Here is a 24031-nt window from a genome sequence, read left to right on the forward strand (position 1 = left end):
GACAATAGCAAAGATCTGGAGAAATATATAAGTAACATCACTACAATCCCTCATGAGATAGAGGATTTGACTGAAGAGGGATTTTGGGAAAAGGTTGGTAAAGGATTCAGTCAGGTGGGACGTTGGTTTGCAAATTTGGGGAGAGGGTTTCTTGGCTATGTATTGAGACCTCTCATCAACATTGTGGTTTGTGTGGTTTGCTTGTGGGGGTTTGTCAGAGCCTTTAAGTGGTATAAATGAAACGGAGTTGAGAGACTCTTAGGGAGAATGAGATGAGAATGGCCAGACTGCAGGACAGTCAATATCAGAACCTTAAGAATTTGGAGAGACTCCGACGGGGAAGAATGGCAACAAGTTCTGTTTAGGTCGGTTCTTTCTCCAAGGAAGTTGTGTAAAGGTGTGATGACACTAGTCATCAAAGGGGGGAACTGATATAGCGTCATGTTATTCTGAAATTGTAGGGGTGCATCATAATCACAGGTAGTACGCACCTATATATTTAGAGGAAATGTATTAATGTGTGGGTTTTAGAATTGTAATACTATAATAGCATATAATAGTGTGACTAGAAATGTAATCATGTCATTTATGAAGATCAATTTAGTGTTTAATTGAAAAGGTATTTTAGATGATGCATATTGAATTAGTTCACGTATAATGTGATGCATTAGGTTTAAACGTGCACCATATTAAAGTCTGCACGTATAGTTTTGCTTATTCATGTATAAAGTATAATTTAATCAATGCTTATGATGCGATTTTAGAATTGTGTGTTTAAATTGTATAAAGGCCTGATCGCAATTACGTTTGGGAGAAAAGCCTATTAATTTCTTATGTTAGCTGAATTTTGTAGACCGAGAGGTGTTCCCTTGAGAAGACTCTCAGTTAGAAGCAAATAGCAAATTCTGCAATTGGAGAGTTTTCGATTACACGTTTCTGTAGCAGGTGCAAGGACACATAGCTCGTTAGGAAGACTAACCCTTTGTTTTAGGAGTTAGGATGGTAGGAGAAGCAACCATAGGAGAACACTGGAATGCAGATACGATACTTTCAGTGGAGAAGGTGCCTGGGACCCAAGGTCACTCCAACCGTTTTTGGATGAAGTAAGAGTTTCGATGGAAAAATACAGAAGGAAGACTTGGCCGAAGAGGTGTGACAAGGGCGTGTTCTACTGTTTTGTGATTTTGAATTAGGGACAGTGCCCCGAGGGTGAAGCAGTCGAGGACTAGAGGGGAAATTAGAAGGAGCATCTCAGAACGAGCTTTATAGCTTTGGCTACTAACTTAAGCAAAGTGAGTGTACTTCTAAGGAAGTCTTCACTACTGACACCTTTTACTCTCTTGCCTGGGGAAAAAATGCCAAGTAGGGATTTCATTTTGGAGATAGTGTAGGGATAGACTAATTGCTTTTTCTTTTTAGGTTAATGACTTCTAACATAGAGATTGGAGCAGTTATTGGTTGACTGATGCTTCTGAAGTTAACTATTCTTCTTATTCTGAGTCGGATGAGACTCCTGCGTAGGATATTCTTTGTATTAGTGCCCATTTATTTTCTTAACCTCGTGATGAGGTGCTTGTATGTGCAACTATTTTTAGCTTTGTAATAAACCCTAAATTTTGGAATTCGGAGTCAGTGATCTTTGAAGTATAAAGTTGAAGTTTAATTGGCTATATTGAGAAATTAGATTTTCTTCCCTTCACACTATTCAGCAGGTAAAAAGGTTCAGTTGACCTGAGGATTCTTAGGGATGGTAAGATACGATCAGATAAGAATCCAGCTTTAGCACAAGTAAGTTCATAAATGTTTGAAGTTGAATGCCTCCAGCCCTCCAAAGCAGATAACGTAGCAATTACTTCAGTCGTTGGCCCAAGAGCTTGGTGTTTTCACAAAGTATGAAGGAGCTGGTACTGCTCTTCGCAGGGGTTGGTTTTGGAAAAGAGGCAGTGCTGGGGACACGTGCAAAGTAGCTCGGGAGTCAAGATTTTGCCTGGAGAGGCCTGGGGGTTCACAACACAGGAGAAAAAAAACTTTGCAGGCTTTGTACATTTGCACTTTGTGAAAATGGCAAAATTTAAAAATAGAAATTTGTGAAGTTGGGAGTTGGAGGACTTTGCAACTTTGCTGAACCCTAAATTTAGATGGGGATTGAAACACATGTAATCATCCTCAAGTATAAGATGCTGGAGAAGATGATTCCAGTAATAATAGACCACACCTGGCTTAATCATAGTAGTCACTGGCATACTGTGGGCATTCCTAGTGTATGGTGTCCACACAGGCATAGTGGTAGTGATTTTGTTACATATAGTCATCCATAGTATGAATGTTCCCACACCTGATTTAATGCTGACCCTGACATAATGGTGGTAGTTCTTGGTATAAAATATCCTATGAAGGGCACCCCTAATCAATCAATCAGTACTTGTAGAGCGCGGCTATTCACCCCGGAGTGTATCCAGGTGCTGAGGTTTCTCTAGTCTCCGTCGAAAAGTCAGGTCTTGAGTCCTTTTCTGAAATCCGGAAGTGAGGGTGACGTTCGCAGGTGGAGGGGTAGGTCATTCCATCCCCTGGCGGTGAGGTAGGAGAAGGAATAACCTCCACTGTAGCTTCGGCAAATACAGGGAACGTGTGCAAGGGTGAGGGTGACCCCAAACAATAAATTACCGGATCGGGTGATACAAGTCAATATATACAAAAAGAACCCGCTAGCTGAATTATTCACAATTAATCAATCTATAAATTATTGCTGACCCAGTACAATTTTCAGGATATTTCTTTTTTTTTATTCATTACAAATACTCATGCAAAATTCATGAAAAGACTTTACATAAATTCCATTGGTATATGCATTCAATGTGATTGAATCTGCTATTACATCAGAAATGCAGTATTCCATAACAACAATATGATCAAGCTCAAAATCAATTACATAAAACAATGACACCAAACCCCCAAACATTCATCCATTCCTAAACATCCTATCTAATTACATATCCTTTTTGCTAGGTGGGTGGTGGGAAGGAAAGGGGTCCCAGGATGACTGGACACTGCCCCTCATTTAAGGCTGATGTGTGACATTCAGCCGGTTGATTTCAGACTCTGTATTATTTTAGTTCATGTTGTACTGGTTACCCTATGCTTCCCTTTCAACTTCTTTAAGGGTTGCAAAAGCCTACCATGCACACATTTACTGGATGGTCTTCTCTGGCAACAGGGATCAAGTTATCTCCTTTATGGAGGACCAGTTGACATAGCTCCAGGAGACTCAACTATTGTCGGCTGACATCAGGAGGCTAAGCTCTTACTGGTTCCCACTGTAGTTCCACTCATCTAGTGCTGCAAAACCAGGGGGTGGCCATCTTCTTCAGACGTAATCTAGCTTTCACGATTGACCAGAGGAATGTGGACAGGGAAAGTAAAATGTTTGGTGTGCGGGCCGACTCGGCACACATACTATCACGCTATATTCCATCTATCGACCAAATACAGACAAGAATGAAATCTTTGACACACTGCTTTCACTGATTGGGGATTTCATTAAGGGTGACCTGATACTTGGGGGGACTTCAATGGGGTTCTAGGTCCCGCATTAGATAGATCAATAGTGCGCTATAACACCTACCCAGTCCTCCTGACACAACTGCAGGGCCTGGCCGATATACATTTTATGGACATTTGGAAGGAAACCCATGTGGGAGACCCTGATTATTACCATAACTCAAATGTTCATAAAATTCACACAAGAATATATTTTTTCCAAATATTCTGATCTCTACACTCCCGGATCTTTGAGGCCACAATAGGTACTCAGGTCCTCATGCCTCGGTGTGCCTTGTACTAGAGGTAGTCACACTCTGCAACCCACGTCCTATCAAACTGACCAAAAGTAAGAAATTAGACCTTGAAGCCCAGTTGATACAACTGGAGGCTCAATATAAGGCATTGGGACCAACTAAAGTGCACAAACAGCTAAGACGAATCAGGGGAGAGCTGGAACAGCTTTGTGTCACGGATGAGACTGGTATATCTTAACCAAAACTACTACAAAAAAGGAGAAAAGGCCTATCAATCAATCAATCGTCATTTATAGAGCACGCAGCTACCTCGGAGGAGGTGACCCGGTCACAGGTAGCAGACTAGCGAAAGACAGGCAGGGAGACTACACCTGAATAAAGAGCTAGGTTTTTAAGGCTTTCCTAAACTCCACCTTTGTCTCTATCAGGGACAGATGGGTAGGCAGGGCATTCCAGAGTTTCGAGGTCCTTACCGAGAAGGACCTGCCACCTTGTCGGGTATTGATATACTGTGGGACCCGAAAGAGTTGCAAATGATTTGATCTCAGGGTCCGCTCCTGTTGATCAAGACTAAGGGGGTCATTATGATGGTGGAAGGACTGCCAGCCGTGCGGTGGCGCGCCTTCTGCCATCGGACCGTGATTTTACCCCTGCCACATTACGAAAGCGGGGATCCAGACTGGCGGGCGCAAAGACAGTCTGCCACGGAACCACCACAGGCAATCATTCTGATTGCCTGGCAGAGCGGTCTGCACCCATAAAACGGTGGTGGTGCCTAGCAGGCACCGTCTGCCAAATTAAGATACTTCATCCCCTCCAGCAGTGGATGGCGGTTCAACCGCCATTCACAGGCTGGCGAGGATTGCATTTGGGGGCCTGTTGCGGGCCCCTCTTGTGTTGGGGGGAGGTGCGTGTGCCTGCCACATAGTGCAGGGAAATGCCAACAGTGCATTTTGGACATTGCGGAGGGTGCTGCAGCCAGCAGCACCCGCTGCAATGTTAGAGATACACAATGCGACCGCCACGGTGGCGGTGGCATCATGAATCTTGTGTGCGGGACCGCCACCTTACAGGCGGCCAGTTCCAAGCCCCACGATGATGGTGGTCGGACCAAAGTCCGACCGCCATCATAAGGACCCCCTAAGTCTACACCTGCGATAGCATGGGCCAAAGCCCCTGGTGGCGCTATAGGCCAGAGTTAGAGACTTAAACTCTATCCTTCTGGCCACCGGGAGCCAGCGCAACTGTCTCAGATGAGGAGAGATATGGTGCCGGAAGGGTATACCATGAATTAACCTTGCTGCCACATTCTGAATTATCTGCAGTCTGTGAATCAGATAGGCAGGTAGCCACAGATAAATGCTATTAGCATAATCCAGCTAAGAGGTCACAAGTGCGTGGACCGTGAGCTTACGGCTATCCTTGAGGCAGAAAGCATATGAATTTCCTGATACATCTCAGCTCCCAAAAGCATGTGGAGGAGATCTGTCGGACTTGTGGTGTGAATGAGAGATCCATATCCAGTCTGATTCCCAGATTTCTTGCTGAATGGCCTACAGGCTGCTAGCATACACGTTAAGACAAAAACAGACTAGAAACCATATCTCCACAATAAAGGATGCTCGAGGAAGAGCGTACACGGACACAACCAATATTCTTAGTACTTTCACAACCTTTTTTTCAGCTTCTATCAGGTGCACCCTACCACTTCAGAGGACCAGGAGCGCTACCTACGTGGTTTTGTCTTCCCTCACTTTATTGCAGGACTTAGATGATCCTATGACGCCTGAGTAGGTAAAGACAGCTATTAATAACTTTATAGCTAACAAAGTCCTGGGGCAGGACGGCTTTGTAGTGTCCTTCTACCATATAAGCATATGGTGAGTTGCTGACAGAACCACTGGCCAAGGTCTTGAACTCTTTCCTCCACAATAGGTCAATTACTTTTTTTATGGCAGAATCCATAGTTACACTTCTATTGAAACCTAATAAGGAGTCAATGAACTGCTCCTCCTACAGACCAGCCAGCTGCCAGTCTGGATTTGTTAGTAACAGACAGGCTTGAGATAATTTTAGACTGGCAGTCAACGTTATCGACATAGCGGAGCGGACCTAGAACATCCTTCTCGTGCTTGACGCAGAGAAGGCCTTAGATCATGTGGGCTGGCAGTTTGGGTCCCACATAATTACCAACTTACTGGCCAACTGCGCCTCTCTAGTAGAGTGAATTAAAGTAAACAGAGTACTCTGCTACTCGATTCCCTGGAGCAGGGGCACTAATTAAGGGTGCCCACTCTACACCCCTGTTATTTGCCCTAACAATGGAACTTCTGATCTATTGTTTGGAAGCTAATCCTAACATCGAGGGGTTTGAGGTAGATGGTGATCAATGTACCACCACTGCTTGATGTCCTGTTTAAGGATATCTATTGATGGGTCCAATTGGAGATCTCCTGACTGGGCCGCAAAAACAGTATCAAAGTGAATGTTTTGCCCTAACTGTTGCATGTGGCACAAACACTCCCACTGTGGTTTTCTAATATGACCATAGTATACATACAGAATCAGCTGCTCAGCTTTGTCTGGAACAATCATGTACTAAGAGTTTCATGAGACTCACTATATAAGAAACAATCCGAGGGGGGGCTGGGTGTGCCCATGCCTTCTGTACTGTCGAGCAGGGCTGTTTTCACATCCCTCTTCATGACAGCTTCTAGAATGTGGCCGAGAGATTGTGTCGCACACACAATGCAACCTCTGTACACCATCTCTATATTGCTGAAATATTGTGTTAAAGTTATTAGAAGGCACACAACAACCACTTATCCCTCCCCACTCGCTCTTTTTCTCCAAAATCCAGAGTTTAAACCAAGCATGACAGACAAGCAGTTTGAGAGCTGGTGGTGGTGGTGGTGGGAGGTTGTCCTCTGCTCTTGGGTGATCTTTACCACAATGGTGACACTATAGACAGACAGACATGCAAACAGCTCTTCCGGCTGTGTGGAATCAATATGCTCAGACTGAACCAACTACTCCACTGGGTGAACACTGAGGAGGTTAGGGACAAAGGGGGCAGAGAAAAAAAACTAGCACAACTCTTTACTCAGGGATCCACGAGAAAAGGTGTTACTCACCTATACACTAACACTCAATTTGTCCACACAGACACAATGATATAAATATGAGCTGAAGTGGGAACAAGACCAGGGTAAACAGATTCCAGAAGAAACATGGTTGCAAATTTGGATGCAGGCAGCCAGGACCTCGATCTGTTTATAATATAAGGCTAATGCTTAGAAGATACCTACTAGGTGGTATTTTACTTCGATAAAACTTCACGTAATGCCTGCTACACCTGAGCTCTGCTGGAGGGGTTGTGAGGCCAGAGTTACTTACTTCTAAATGTAATAAGAGTGTCCACAGGTAAAACACTTCTGGGTAGAAGTTTTGCAAAAGATCCACTTGATTACTTTGGTGGACCTGCCATTAGATCCATCAGTATTGCTTTTGGGAGAGTCTGATAAACACTCAGTGTACCCCTATACCACCTCCTGAGGAAAGCTCCTAACCCCCTTGGTGTTAGCAGCTCAGCTTTCCATTGTCCACATATGGAGAATTCCTCATCCAAAGGAATGGAGAGGTTGACCGCACTTATAAAGGATAAAATTAACAAATTAGACAAAGGGTGGTTGCCTTTCAAGACATATGTCAAGAGAGAGAGGTGTGTGTTATACCGGCCCCGGTTATGTCCGACATATTGCATAAATCCTGACTAGGGGGACTTTCCTCATTGGAAAGTGATTCAGATGATACTGCTAATGATCAGATGCAAAGACCTCCCACCCATAGAATGTAATTTGAAGATAAGGACTTAATTCTGTTTTCTTCTCTCATTTACTTATTTGATCTGATGCCTGATTCATAGAATCCCAAACTTAATCTGGTGTAGGACTTTGCATGGAATGTCAATTTTGTTTCTTTTGTTTTGTTTTCTCTACTATGTACCAACTAATGTTATGAAAAGTCATAAATAAAGTGTTTAAAAACAATTAAAGGCAAATACTTTAATGTAGCTATGAGAAAATTAGAGCTAAGTAAGCTGTGAATTATTTTTTTTAAAAACTTTTTATTTCTATTGAGTAGCATAAACCAGTAACAATAAATAGACTGAATCACAGAAAAAAGACAAAATTCATATAGCAGAGGGCATTCACATTTTACAATCATTAGCATCCTAAATTCGTCAACCCAATGTAAATTAAAGTGTTGATGTGCAATAGTGCAAATGGCATGAGTTGAAATCAATCTTCATTATTATTTTTTGTATATCGATATATAACTAAATGATTGAAAAAGCTTTTGCCATAAACATTGAACCTACCATATCAACGAGCAATAGTGCTAATAACACTATTTAAAATCAATTTTAAGTAAGCATCATACTATATATAAGTGATCTAATACAAATAAGTGTAAAATGCCTTTGATATAACCATTGAGCCTATCAATCACCTATGAATTAACTTTAATATTAATTTCATTAAAGTGCACTGTGCTCATAACATGGGGAAAAGGATGTCTTCAAAGCATTCTAATCTAATTCACTCTGCCAAAGAAGCATTGACATTTAGAGACTACCTACCCTCCACATCCTTAAAATGGCCCCTGCAAGAGGGCAAAGTAGTGAAGGTGCATGTCCCACAAAAATATTTTACCCATTGAAATCTAGATGAAAGGTACTATCTGATCGGCTACTACAGTGGACAGTTCTCATTACAATCAATGACTCTCCAATTTGAGTGAAATCTAGCTAAGCTTTTATTCTGCAAAACATATAAATATTCAAACATTCTAATCCTAGACATTTTACTAATCCAGTGATCCATAGTAGGAGATTCTATGAACTTCCAATCTTGCAATACCAAAGAACGTTCTGCCGCCATGGCTATGTAAATAAAACATTGACCCGACATGGTGAATGCTTAAATCTGTCTCGAGAAACTAAACAGAGCTAAATAACTATCAGGTTGAATACTCAAGCCAAGCATTTTGCTTAAACCTTGAAAGATCTGATACCAAAAGTCATGAAGTACTGGAAAGGTAAAAAAAAACTATGGGGACAATCTCCTTGGTTTGATACCTGAATCATTTATCTGATACTACTGGGTTGGGTTTATCCTATGGAGAGCACTGAGAATATAATATGTTAACCATCTAGAAAGGAAACTCTTAAAATTTGCTGCATGATGAGCTTTTTACCCCGTATCTGCTATAATCTGCCATTTCTCTAGAATTATTCTACAACCATTGCTCTTATTGATTTTATCTAAAAAGATGGGAATCAATGATGGATTTGAATTCTCTCATACAGCTGTATAGCTTATAAAGCAGGTGTTGCACCAAAAGTGAAGCACGAAGGTTGTAGAAGCTCTAGCTCGAAGGAGAGAGCAGAGAAATAAGAGATCTGCAGGGGCATGGCTAAATACAGAGATAAAGGACAAAAAACACAAGCAACACATCATGGCTCAAGCAGCGAAGGGAGTAAGGGCTGGTGGGACATACAAGCGAAAGTGGGAAATCCTTTCTTTGAAGTCAGAGTGTCGAAAATGTGCAATATTTTACTTGGCATAAGCGACAGCCATTTTGGCTGTGGTGTCCATTTCCTTTCCTTCGTAATACCCCCGTCCTCTGCTGCTCGTCTTTTTCTGCCTGTGCTATCTATTTTAGTAGACTTCCAGACTCAGCTAAAAGCAATGTATGTGCTGAGAGTTTGTAGCTGCCAGTACACCTGTTAACTGTCAATCATTTACTGTTGCCATAAGCACTCCTTCTCTCCCTACCACTTTGCTGATCAAGTGGTTATTCATCTGCCCTTGTTTGCTGAAAACTATTTCCAAAACTTGTTCTCCCTATTTCTGTTCACATGCGTACTGAGCAGAAAACCTGTATAAAAGACCTATGTTCTGTGACTTCAATGTACTACCTCCTCCAGCACTTGAGAGTGCTGTGTGGACGTGGTCCCATTCATGAGTGTTTAATAAACTTGTTATTTATTCCTACTCCAGTGCTGATCTCTACTTTGTTGGGTTTTGAACCCGTGGACAAAAGGGTGACCCTGCACCAGTGTACCCCTAAAAAGGTATATTTCCACAACAGAAAGAAAATAAAGACATGCTGGGAAACTGAGAAGAATGGGAAAGGATAAAAGCCCATTGAAAATAAAAAAGAACAAAATGCATTGAATATCCGTATCCTATTCCTGCTGTAACACTTTAACACCACATTGCTACGCAAAACAAAGACTAGATTTCCTAGACAGAACAGTGAACTACTGATGCCTTTACTGATGGGATCAATTAATTGATGCAACATTGTTGTTCGTAGACTTGCTGGAGGGAGACAGAACAAGCAGGCACATTCAAAATCGGCCACCGTGCTTAAAAATGAAGCGTGTCACGCTGATTATAAATAAACACATAAACTGCATCCGTCCGCATGTAGGCTCACTAATAATAACAAGCTATGGAGCAGGGAGGGAGAAAGTACAAGCGGGCAAGTGCAAAAGCAGTCGCCATGCTTAAAGATGAAGCATGGAAGCCGCACTGATTATAAGCAAACACATAAACCACACCTGCTATGCATGTTGGCTCATTAATAATAAGAAGCAATGGAGCAGGAAGGGAGAAACAAAATGGCATGAGAAAAGCAGGGTGGTAAACCCGCCAAAACACATACATTAGAACACGAGCCGTGGCAGGAAACAAAAAAAGAGTTCTCCAAACAACAGATAAACAATGAAAGTGTAAGGAACCTGTACTTGGCTGTGCTCTGCAGCTAAGAATGGAAGTGACGTATCGGCTGTGCGAACCAGTTCGGTAGCAGCAGAGACGACCGACAAGGGAGTCAACCTATCATAAGCAGCAGGCGGGATCAGTCCTTTTACTCAATAAAGTAGGTCTTGCATACAACGCATGCGTGCTGCCTAGGCTCGACCTAAAAATGAAATGCTACTGAGAAGAAAGATGCCATAAGAAATTATAGGTTATTTGAAATTGCATTTTCCAATTTTCAAAACTGTCTGTATCCGGCTTAATTGGGTGGATGTATGGCGGCGCCTCCATGGGGATAGTTGGGAATTCACTTACTTATCCTCAGTCCATGATTCATACTCAAGAATTGACTATCTCTTGGTCCCCAGGGTGGCAGTGGGTCGGGTAGCGTCGGCGGAAATTCTGCCCTGGGGCCTGTCAGATCACTCTCCGGTGGCCCTTACGCTTCAGATAGGTCAAGGGCGACAACCGTTCAGGTGGCGTCTGTCTGTGTGGGATCTGTACAACGATGATTATAAGGAGCACATGAGTGAAGCCATCGACCACTACCTGACGGCTGACGTGGGGTCGGTTTCTTGCGCCGAGACATTATGGGAGGCACTGAAACCCATGCTGAGTGGGGTGGATATTTCCTGGTGCGCGGCAACGCGTAGGGAGCGTAGGGAGGATCTGCTGCGAGTGGAGGCAGGAATAGAAGCACTAGAACGTAGGAGCCGGGAGGTAAAGGGAAGTCAAATTAGGCAGCAATTGTTGATGCACAACAGAACTATGCGGCCCTCTTAATGGATGAGGCCCGCCAAGCCTGGCTGGCGATGTGTAGCAGGGTGTACCAATGGGGCGACAAGTCCAGCAAGATGCTGCATCGACTTTGCCAGGGAACCTTCCATTCCCAGGCCCTTCCGGGAGTTCTGGACCTGGCGGGAGAACCGATTATCGACCCCCCGGCTATTGAGGAAAGCTTCGCCGCCTACTATGCAGATCTGTATGCTCCGAAAGAATGCCTATCGGACCCCGTCATCGATAAATTCATAGCTGACCTACCACCCAAAGCTGTGTCAGATGAGGTGCGGAACCACTGATGGATGAGGAGTTGGGCACGGCTCTGGGAGAACGCAACCCCGGAAAGGCGCCGGGACCCAACGGGTTCCTCAGTGAATTCTTTAGACATTTTTTTATACAATTGGCCCCTCACTTTCGACCGGTGGTGGGAAGGGAGCGGGGCTCGCTTCCTCCGGACTGGAGGCATGCAGAGCTGGTGGTATTTCACAAACCGGGCAGGCCCCCGGAGCAACATACTTGTGAGGTGAAGGTTCTGGCCAAGGCGTTGGCCAATCGCCTCCTGCCCCACATCTCCACCCTGGTGCACCCCGATAAGGCTGGGTTCATGCCCCGGAGGGCGACCAGACACAATATTAGATGAGCGCATGTGGCAATGACGGCCATCAGGCAATTGGGGGAACCAGCTGCACTGTTATTGGCTGATATGGACAGGGCGTTTGACTCCCTGAGCTGGGTGTACCTTTTTTCCCTGCTGCGAAGGCTCAACGTCGGCCCGCGCTTTCTCTCCTACCTAACGCTACTATACACAAATCTAACGGCGTCGGTGCGGGTGGAGGGGGCACTTTCATCGTCCTTTTCTATCGGGCGGAGTACGCGGCAGGGCTGCCCCCTGTCCCCATATTTATTTGCACTAGCTATGGAGCCCTTGGCTGCATGGGTGAGCATTGACACACAGATCCGGTGATTTGAATGGGCGCCGGGTCTGTCTGATAGGATTGCATCATATGCAGATAATGTTCTCTTCTTTCTTACAGCTATAGAAAGGATGGGCCGCAGCTATTGCGCATTATGCAACTTTTTGGGGAAACTTCGGGACTCTATATGAACCCCCGTAAGTCAACATTATGGGTTATAGGGGATCGGACAGGGGTAGGAGCGTGGGTTTCCTCGGTTCAGCTGGCGGTGGGGGGACTGAAATATCTGGGCGTGTTCTTATCGGATGTACCTGCAGTCTCCTGGGAGCGCAACCTGATTCCAGTGTGGGAACGGACGCGTGAAGATCTGAAGTCCTGGTCCCGTATGCCTCGGTCTTTATATGGCAGATCGGCGATATTCAAGATGGTGGCGCTTCCCCAGCTCCTCTACCAACTACAGAATCATCCATACCAGATCCCGCCCGATGGTTCAGACAGGTGAATGCAGCACTGGGACAGTTCCTGTGGGAGGGGGGAAAGGTGCGGGTGGCTCTGCGCACATGCTTCCTCTCCACCTACTGCGGGGGCGGACGTCCTCTGATGTTCTCTCATACTATCAAGCCTCACATTTGCTGGTTCTTAACGAGTTTGGTGACGGGGGACCCAGCGTATGCAGTTGAGCGACAGCTCATGGGACACCATTCCCTACATACACAATATTACATTCAGTGCCGCTGCGGGGGTTGCTGCCATCGGTTACGTGGGAGGTGTTTTTGATCTGGAGGTAGGCTCTGCGCCGAATGGAGTGGTGGAACACTTTGACTCAGGAAACCCCCCTCTGCGGCAACGGGTGCTTGCCTCAGCTGGCGGCCCTACAGGGTCTCCGGGGTTGGGACACGATAGGTATCTCGGTCCTTGCGATGTTATGAGGGGCCGGAAGCTCAAATCTTTTCAAGACCTGCAGACAGAATTCCTTATGCCACGATCCCAGTTTTATCGCTACCTTCAATTTCGGCATGCCCTGTCCCCTAGTTTAGAGGGCTTGGAGCCGCTGCCGGAATTCAGCCCGTTAGAGACAAAGGTTTTCATGGGAGGTCTAACAGACGGGAAAATCTCTAGAATTTATCAATCCTTGGTCACTCATTTCTCCCCTACACTTCAGAGGCTTCGGAGGGCTTGGGAGGAGGATGTGGGCACGCTGGTGGAGGAGGACTGGACTGAGGCCTTGGCCGCCCCGCGAGGGGCTGCCATAGCGATGCGACTTTGTCTGGTTCAGTTCAAGTATTTACACAGGGTCTATTTTACCCAAGTGCGCTTGTGGAGGGCAGGGCTGATCGCCTCCCCTGTGTGCCTTCGCTGTAGCCGAGAGGAGGGTACAGTCATTCACACTGTTTGGCGCTGTCCATCTCTTGATCACTTTTGGAGAGGGGTATATTCATGCTTTTTGGAGGTTCTGGGGTGGGAGCTCCCCCGTATGCCGCAGCTGGCCTTACTTCATGCTATAGAGGGGATAGGAGGCAACATCTATAAGCGCATCCTTATGCTATTGGGTTTTACCCTGGCGAAAAGAGATATTGCCAAGGAATGGAAGGCGCCAAGGGTCCCATCTATGGCCGCATGGAAGAATGGGCTTGATTTCTGCCTGGGGCTAGAACAACCTATTTTTGTTGCTAGGGGGTGCCCACGCAAACACTACAAGATTTGGAAATGGTGGGCGGATTATCGGGGACTGTTGTTAGACCTGCCACCAGTGACCGAGTTCCATCCGATGGGATAATACTTATGCACACTTCCAGACTGTGGGGGCATGCTACGGGGGGGGGGCCTGGAGGGGCTTACCCTTTCCGTTGTATTTCTATGTGGTGGACAGGACTTTGCGGATATGGTGCGAGCAGGGGGGTGGAGGGTGGTGGGTGGTGTTGTTAGTATGTGTTTGGATATTATGTGTTAAAGTCAAAGTCACCATAAATTGGATTATGCAGTTGTCTCTGGAGTACAGAGCCCTGTAATATATGTGCAACTTGACAAAATAAAATGTGTTTAAAAAAAAAAAATGTCTGTATCCCCTGTGGCTTTCATAATAATTTTAAAGGAAAGTGTGCTTAAAAAACCCACAGTTCTGCTACTATATTCTCACAGCATTTTTCGGCACAGTTATTCCCAACACTCCAAGGGACGGTCAGGCTTGCTTGGGAAACCATGAAACAATTAAAATATTTAACGTATGTTCCATTGGTATCAAATATTTTTCAGAAGGCAGAGCTTGCCATACATTTTGACAACTGCATCTCTGTGGGGCTTCGATGCCCATCTCACTTTTGGGCTGAGTTGGTGTGGCAGGGAAGAGAGCTCAGTGTAGAGTATACAAACATGGCCATTGCGGGGTGACAACCTTGTTGCCCACATGGTAGTCTGCAGCAGAGTGATCAGGTTTGCACAGTTTGAGGAAATTCTGAGGGGAGGCAGCACTGCTCTTCGGAAGTGGCAACCGAAAAGGCAGATGCAGTGCTCTTCAAGGTGTTGAGATCTGTCCTCGAGTCTGCATTATCTCCTAAAGACAATAGATCCAAGATTGCATGGAACAACAAAGATGTTACCAGACTAAGATTCCCAATGTCCTGAAGGCCACACATGCTGCAGGAGGTAAGATGCACCGTATGCCTGGTTTAACCAGGCATACGGTGCATCTATACTATTTCAACTCCTGCAAGAGTGAGGAGCACAACAAGGGGTTACCAACCACATGGTCTCAATGGCTGTAGAAACGGTAGCCCAGATCCACTGTATGGTAAATAATATAGTCGTGACTATGGACGTACAAATTAAGGAACACAAAAGAAAGATCAAAGAGCACAAACCAATCAGAGACTGAGACATTTCCTCCTTGGTGCAGTTGAAAGCAAAATTGGGAGAACTAGAAAATGTTGTAATGGTGTCAAAGGTACATGTCCTGGCGGACTGTATAGCTCCAACCTGGATCTGGTTCTGGTGTTGTCATTTTGGAACTGACTTCATTGCAACATCCCATTGGAAAAGAAAGTTATACCACTGACGGAAATCTAGATGAAAGGTACTATCTGATTGGCTACTACCGTGGACAGTTCTCATTACAATCAATGACTCTCCAAATTGAGTGAAATCTAGCTAAGCTTTTATTCTGCAAAACATATAAATATTCAAACATTCTAATCCTAGACATTTTACTAATCCAGTGATCCATAGTAGGAGATTCTATGAACTTCCAATCTTGCAATACCAAAGAACGTTCTGCCGCCATGGCTATGTAAATAAAACATTGACCCGACATGGTGAATGCTTAAATATGTCTCGAGAAACTAAACAGAGCTAAATAACTATCAGGTTGAATACTCAAGCCAAGCATTTTGCTTAAACCTTGAAAGATCTGATACCAAAAGCCATGAAGTACTGGAAAGGTAAAAAAAAAATATGGGGACAATCTCCTTGGTTTGATACCTGAATCCTTTATCTGATACTACTGGGTTGGGTTTATCCTATGAAGAGCACTGAGAATATAATATGTTAACCATCTAGAAAGGAAACTCTTAAAATTTGCTGCATGATGAGCTTTTTACCCCGTATCTGCTATAATCTGCCATTTCTCTAGAATTATTCTACAACCATTGCTCTTATTGATTTTATCTAAAAGGATGGGAATCAATGATGGATTTGAATTCTCTCATACAGCTGTATAGCTTATAAAGCAGGTGTTGCACCAAAAGTGAAGCACGAAGGTTGTAGAAGCTCTAGCTCGAAGGAGAGAGCAGAGAAATAAGAGATCTGCAGGGGCATGGCTAAATACAGAGAAAAAGGACAAAAAACACAAGCAACACATCACGGCTCAAGCAGCGAAGGGAGTAAGGGCTGGTGGGACATACAAGCGAAAGTGGGAAATCCTTTCTTTGAAGTCAGAGTGTCGAAAATGTGCAATATTTTACTTGGCATAAGCGACAGCCATTTTGGCTGTGGTGTCCATTTCCTTTCCTTCGTAATACCCCTGTCCTCTGCTGCTCGTCTTTTTCTGCCTGTGCTATCTATTTTAGTAGACATCCCGACTCAGCTAAAAGCATTGTATGTGCTGAGAGTTTGTAGCTGCCAGTACACCTGTTAACTGTCAATCATTTACTGCTGCCATAAGCACTCCTGCTCTCCCTACCACTTTGCTGATCAAGTGGTTATTCATCTGCCCTTGTTTGCTGAAAACTATTTCCAAAACCTGTTCTCCCTATTTCTTTTCACATGCGTACTGAGCAGAAAATCTGTATAAAAGACCTATGTTCTGTGACTTCATTGTACTACCTCCTCCAGCACTTGAGAGTGCCGTGTGGACGTGGTCCCATTCATGAGTGTTTAATAAACTTGTTATTTATTCCTACTCCAGTGCTGATCTCTACTTTGTTGGTTTTTGAACCTGTGGACAAAAGGGTGACCCTGCACCAGTGTACCCCTAAAAAGGTATATTTCCACAACAGAAAGAAAATAAAGACATGCTGGGAAAGCCCATTGAAAATAAAAAAGAACAAAATGCATTGAATATCCGTATCCTATTCCTGCTGTAACACTTTAACACCACATTGCTACGCAAAACAAAGACTAGATTTCCTAGACAGAACAGTGAACTACTGATGCCTTTACTGATGGGATCAATTAATTGATGCCACATTGTTGTTCGTAGACTTGCTGGAGGGAGACAGAACAAGCAGGCACATTCAAAATCGGCCACCGTGCTTAAAAATGAAGCGTGCCACGCTGATTATAAAAAAACACATAAACTGCATCCGTCTGCATGTAGGCTCACTAATAATATTAAGCTATGGAGCAGGGAGGCAGAAAGTACAAGCGGGCAAGTGCAAAAGCAGTCGCCATGCTTAAAGATGAAGCATGGAAGCCGCACTGATTATAAGCAAACACATAAACCACACCTGCTGTGCATGTTGGCTCATTAATAATAAGAAGCAATGGAGCAGGAAGGGAGAAACAAAATGGCATGAGAAAAGCAGGGTGGTAAACCCGCCAAAACACATACATTAGAACACGAGCCGTGGCAGGAAACAAAAAAAGAGTTCTCCAAACAACAGATAAACAATGAAAGTGTAAGGAACCTGTACTTGGCTGTGCTCTGCAGCTAAGAATGGAAGTGACGTATCGGCTGTGCGAACCAGTTCGGTAGCAGCAGAGAAGACCGACACTGGAGTCAACCTATGATAAGCAGCAGGCGGTATCAGTCCTTTTACTCAATAAAGTAGGTCTTGCATACAATGCATGCGTGCTGCCTAGGCTCGACCTAAAAATGAAATGTTACTGAGAAGAAAGATGCCGTGAGAAATTATAGGTTATTTGAAATTGCATTTTCCAATTTTCAAAACTGTCTGTATCCGGCTTGATTGGGTGGATGTATGGCGGCGCCTCCATGGGGATAGTTGGGAATTCACTTACTTATCCTCAGTCCATGATTCATACTCAAGAATTGACTATCTCTTGGTCCCCAGGGTGGCAGTGGGTAGGGTAGCGTCGGCGGAAAGTCTGCCCTGGGGCCTGTCAGATCACTCTCCGGTGGCCCTTACGCTTCAGATAGGTCAAGGGCGACAACCGTTCAGGTGGCGTCTGTCTGTGTGGGATCTGTACAACGATGATTATAAGGAGCACATGAGTGAAGCCATCGACCACTACCTGACGGCTGACGCGGGGTCCGTTTCTTGCGCCGAGACATTATGGGAGGCACTGAAACCCATGCTGAGTGGGGTGGATATTTCCTGGTGCGCGGCAACGCGTAGGGAGGAGCTGCTGCGAGTGGAGGCAGGAATAGAAGCACTAGAACGTAGGAGCCGGGAGGTAAAGGGAAATCAAATTAGGCGGCAATTGTTGATGGCACAACAGAACTATGCGGCCCTCTTAATGGATGAGGCCCGCCAAGCCTGGCTGGCGATGCGTAGCAGGGTGTACCAATGGGGCGACAAGTCCAGCAAGATGCTGCATCGACTTTGCCAGGGAACCTTCCATTCCCAGGCCCTTCCGGGAGTTCTGGACCTGGCGGGAGAACCGATTATCGACCCCCCGGCTATTGAGGAAAGCTTCGCCGCCTACTATGTAGATCTGTATGCTCCGAAAGAATGCCTATCGGACCCCGTCATCGATAAATTCATAGCTGACCTACCACCCAAAGCTGTGTCAGATGAGGTGCGGAACCACTGATGGATGAGGAGTTGGGCACGGCTCTGGGAGAACGCAACCCTGGGAAGGCGCCTGGACCCAACGGGTTCCTCAGTGAATTCTTTAGACATTTTTTTATACAATTGGCCCCTCACTTTCGACCGGTGGTGGGAAGGGAGCGGGGCTCGCTACCTCCGGACTAGAGGCATGCAGAGGTGGTGGTATTTCACAAACCGGGCAGGCCCCCGGAGCAACATACTTGTGAGGTGAAGGTTCTGGCCAAGGCGTTGGCCAATCGCCTCCTGCCCCACATCTCCACCCTGGTGCACCCCAATAAGGCTGGGTTCATGCCCTGGAGGGCGACCAGACACAATATTAGATGAGCGCATGTGGCAATGACGGCCATCAGGCAATTTGGGGAACCAGCTGCACTGTTATTGGCTGATATGGACAGGGCGTTTGACTCCCTGAGCTGGGTGTACCTTTTTTCCCTGCTGCGAAGGCTCAACTTCGGCCCGCACTTTCTGTCCTACCTAACGCTACTATACACAAATTTAACTGCGGCGGTGCGGGTGGAGGGGGCACTTTCATCGTCCTTTTCTATCGGGCGGAGTACGCGGCAGGGCTGCCCCCTGTCCCCATATTTATTTGCACTAGCTATGGAGCCCTTGGCTGCATGGGTGAGCATTGACACACAGATCCGGAGATTTGAATGGGCGCCGGGTCTGTCTGATAGGATTGCATCATATGCAGATAATGTTCTCTTCTTTCTTACAGCTATAGACAGGATGGGCCGCAGCTATTGCGCATTATGCAACTTTTTGGGGAAACTTCAGGACTCTATATGAACCCCCGTAAGTCAAAATTATGGGTTCTAGGGGATCGGACGGGGGTAGGAGCGTTGGTTTCCTCGGTTCAGCTGGTGGTGGGGGGACTGAAATATCTGGGAGTGTTCTTATCGGATGTACCTGCAGTCTCCTGGGAGCGCAACCTGATTCCAGTGTGGGAACGGACGCGTGAAGATCTGAAGTCCTGGTCCCGTATACCTCGGTCTTTATATGGCAGATCAGCGATATTCAAGATGGTGGCGCTTCCCCAGCTCCTCTACCAACTACAGAATCATCCATACCAGATCCCGCCCGATGGTTCAGACAGGTGAATGCAGCACTGGGACAGTTCCTGTAGGAGGGGGGAAAGGTGCGGGTGGCTCTGCGCACATGCTTCCTCTCCACCTACTGTGGGGGCTGACGTCCTCTGATGTTCTCTCATACTATCAAGCCTCACATTTGCTGGTTCTTAACGAGTACGGTGATGGGGGGACCCAGCGTATGCAGTTGAGCGACAGCTCATGGGACACCATTCCCTACATACACAATATTACATTCAGTGCCGCTGCTGCCATCGGTTACGCGGGAGGTGTTTTTGATCTGGAGGCAGGCTCTGCGCCGAATGGAGTGGTGGAACACTTTGACTCAGGAAACCCCCCTCTGTGGCAACGGGTGCTTGCCTCAGCTGGCGGCCCTACAGGGTTTCCGGGGTTGGGACACGATAGGTATCTCGGTCCTTGGGGATGTTATGAGGGGCCGGACGCTCAAATCTTTTCAAGACCTGCAGACAGAATTCCTTATGCCACGATCCCAGTTTTATCGCTACCTTCAATTTCGGCATGCCCTGTCCCCTAGTTTAGAGGGCTTGGAGTCACTGCCGGAATTCAGCCCGTTAGAGACGAAGGTTTTCATGGGAGATCTAACAGACGGGAAAATCTCTCGAATTTATCAATCCTTGGTCACTCATTGCTCCCCTACACTTCAGAGGCTTCGGAGGGCTTGGGAGGAGGATGTGGGCACGCTGGTGGAGGAGGACTGGACTGAGGCCTTGGCCGTCCCGCGAGGGGCTGCTATAGCGATGCGACTTTGTCTGGTTCAGTTCAAGTATTTACACAGGGTCTATTCTACCCAAGTGCGCTTGTGGAGGGCAGGGCTGATCGCCTCCCCTGTGTGCCTTCGCTGTAGCCAAGAGGAGGGTACATTCATTCACACTGTTTGGCGCTGTCCATCTCTTCATCACTTTTGGAGAGGGGTATATTCCTGCTTTTTGGAGGTTCTGGGGTGGGAGCTCCCCCGTATGCCGCAGCTGGCCTTACTTCATGCTATCGAGGGGATAGGAGGCAACATCTATAAGCGAAACCTTATGCTATTGGGTTTTACCCTGGCGAAAAGAGATATTGCCAAGGCATGGAAGGCGCCAAGGGCCCCATCGATGGCCGCATGGGAGAATGGGCTTGATTTCTGCCTGGGGCTAGAACAACCTATTTTTGTTGCTAGGGGGTGCCCACGCAAACACTACAAGATTTGGAAATGGTGGGCGGATTATCGGGGACTGTTGTTAGACCTGCCACCAGTGACCGAGTTCCATCCGATGGGATAATACTTATGCACACTTCCAGACTGTGGGGGCATGCTACGGGGGGGGGGGGCCGGAGGGGCTTACCCTTTCCGTTGTATTTCTATGTGGTGGACAGGACTTTGCGGATATGGTGCGATCAGGGGGGTGGAGGGTGGTGGGAGGTGTTGTTGGTATGTGTTTGGATATTTGTAAGTCAAAGTCACCATAAATTGGATTATGCAGTTGTCTCTGGAGTACAGAGCCCTGCAATATATGTGCAACTTGACAAAATAAAATGTGTTTTAAAAAAAAAAAAATTCTGTATCCTTTGTGGCTTTCATAATAATTTTAAAGGAAAGTGTGCTTAAAAAAACCACAGTTCTGCTACTGTATTCTCACAGCAGTTTTCGGCACAGTTATTCCCAACACTCCAAGGGACGGTCAGGCTTGCTTGGGAAACCATGAAACAATTAAAATATTTAACGTATGTTCCATTGGTATCAAATATTTTTCAGAAGGCAGAGCTTGCCATACATCTTGAAAACTGCATCTCTGTGGGGCTTCGATGCCCATCTCACTTTTGGGCTGAGTTGGTGTGGCAGGGAAGAGAGCTCAGTGTAGAGTATACAAACATGGCCATTGCGGGCTGACAACCTTGTTGCCCACATGGTAGTCTGCAGCAGAGTGATCAGGTTTGCACCGTTTGAGGAAATTCTGAGGGGAGGCAGCACTGCTCTTCGGAAGTGGCAACCGAAAAGGCAGATGCAGTGCTCTTCAAGGTGTTGAGATCTGTCCTCGAGTCTGCATTATCTCCTAAAGACAATAGATCCAAGATTGCATGGAACAACAAAGATGTTACCAGACTAAGATTCCCAATGTCCTGAAGGCCACACATGCTGCAGGAGGTAAGATGCACCGTATGCCTGGTTTAACCAGGCATACGGTGCATCTATACTATTTCAACTCCTGCAAGAGTGAGGAGCACAACAAGGGGTTACCAACCACATGGCCTTAATGGCTGTAGAAACGGTAGCCCAGATCCACTGTATGGTAAATAATATAGTCGTGACTATGGACGTACAAATTAAGGAACACAAAAGAGAGATCAAAGAGCACCAACCAATCAGAGACTGAGACATTTCCTCCTTGGTGCAGTTGAAAGCAAAATTGGGAGAACTAGAAAATGTTGTAATGATGTCAAAGGTACATGTCCTGGCGGACTGTATAGCTCTAACCTGGATCTGGTTCTGGTGTTGTCATTTTGGAACTGACTTCCTTGCAACATCCCAACGGAAAAGAAAGTTATACCACTGACAGCAATAATCAAATTATTTTCATGGTCTTCCAGGCCACCAAACTCATACAACTCACCCAGCTCAACAGTTTCACAGGGCAAGAAGGCCTTGATTTGGCATCCAGCTAATTAAGTGGTGAGAAAGGAGGTAGCTTGTAAAACCAGAACAGCCTGAAGGATCCTGGCATCAACTAATCAGGCAGTGCTGTGAACATTGATCCTGCCGCTTCAGTGCACCTTTGAGATGTTTCTAATTAGGGTCTTTCCTCCTCGTACGTTTTGCGTGATCTTTGTATCATTCATAGCCTGGAGTTTCTAATGTAGTCCAGATTGAAACCTGATGCTTGTTGAAGACTTTTGAATTTGTGTTTTTAATCACCAGAGTTACACCACACATCTTCCCCCCTATTATTATCTATCCTCCCTAGTATTGCAGAACACGCTTCATGCATTTTATTATGCTTTTACTTTCTTATGATAAATCTATAATACGTCCTTTTCTTGTATCCAGCAAGTTCCTTTAACAAAGAAACAGGTTACACTTCACATGCAATGTATTACGTTTCTACTCACTAATTAAATGTAAACCTAAATTACTTTTCCTATCATATCTCTTGTTCCAACTTCCTGCCTGTGAGAATTAAGACAATTGGTACACTTTCCTGCAATTTTAGCTGCGCTTAAACTCCTATCCTCTAAGGGGCATATTTATGAGATCCTTGCACTACCGGAGCGTCACTTTTTGTGATGCTCCTGTGGAGCAAACTGCAAAATCATATTTATGAGGTCACGGAAAGCCACTTAGTGTGGCTTTGAATGGCCTCATAAATACGGAGTAAGGCAAGGCAGCGCAAATCTCTGTGTTGCCTTACTCTGCACTAGGGAGGCATTCCATGGGCGTTGCAGTAGGTGAGGTGTGGCACAACGTCTAGAGCAGCTGACTCCAGAGCGCTGGGCTCACGGTTCGATCCCCACGCTGGAGGCTGCTCTGCTCAGCACCATGTCACTCTAGGCAATAGCTCACTTAATCTCCCCAATGGCCCCCAGCGCCTTGAGACCCTTAGGGGTGATTAGTTCACGCTTAACAAATACCAGGTTTTTCCCATGCAACACCCATGGGTTTTGACGCTGCCCCAGATTTACAAAACCTTTCGTCTCACCAGGGGAGGAACAACGGGGAGAAATAACTTTATTTCGGCTTGTTTTTTCCTCTTTCCATGTGTGCAGAATTCTGCAGCACACACAGAAGGAGGAAAAAGCCTCCCAGGATTGGTTTTGTGTTCGGAAGGTGCCCTTTCCTCAAAAACAATCCTGCTGACAACACAGGCCCCCTTGCACCATGGTGCAAGGGGGCCTGTGATGGCCTTAGGCTGACAAAATGGTGCCAGCGCAGGGGAAAAAGGACAGGAATGCACCATATTGGATGAATACAGTGCATTGCCGCCCTTTCACTTTGATGTAGGGTAGTGCAGCAAGGTGACTTGCTGCGCTGCCCTATGCCAAAACCCCATAAATGAGGCCCCAAGTATGTTTTACATGGTCTGAAAACTATCAATCAATCGGCATTAGTAGAGCGCAGCACTGTCACCCCTGGGTGTATCTGGGCGCTATGGTGAGAGGTCTCCGTTGAAAAGCCTGGTCTTGAGGAAACAGCTGGAAGAGAGAAGAAATGAGCAGAAAAAACAAAACAAAGGGCAGAAAAAACAAGCGGGTAGAAAAAGCAAAACAGAGGGCAGAAAAAAAAGCCAGCAGAAAAAGCAAAACAGAGGGTACACAAACTAGCAGAAAAGACAAAACAGAGGGCAGAAAAATGAGCAGTAAGGGTAGAACAGAGGGCAAAAAACAAACAGAAAAGGATAAACAGAG

Source organism: Triturus cristatus, chromosome 6 (assembly GCF_964204655.1).
Source record: "Triturus cristatus chromosome 6, aTriCri1.1, whole genome shotgun sequence".
Taxonomy (NCBI): Eukaryota; Metazoa; Chordata; class Amphibia; order Caudata; family Salamandridae; genus Triturus; species Triturus cristatus.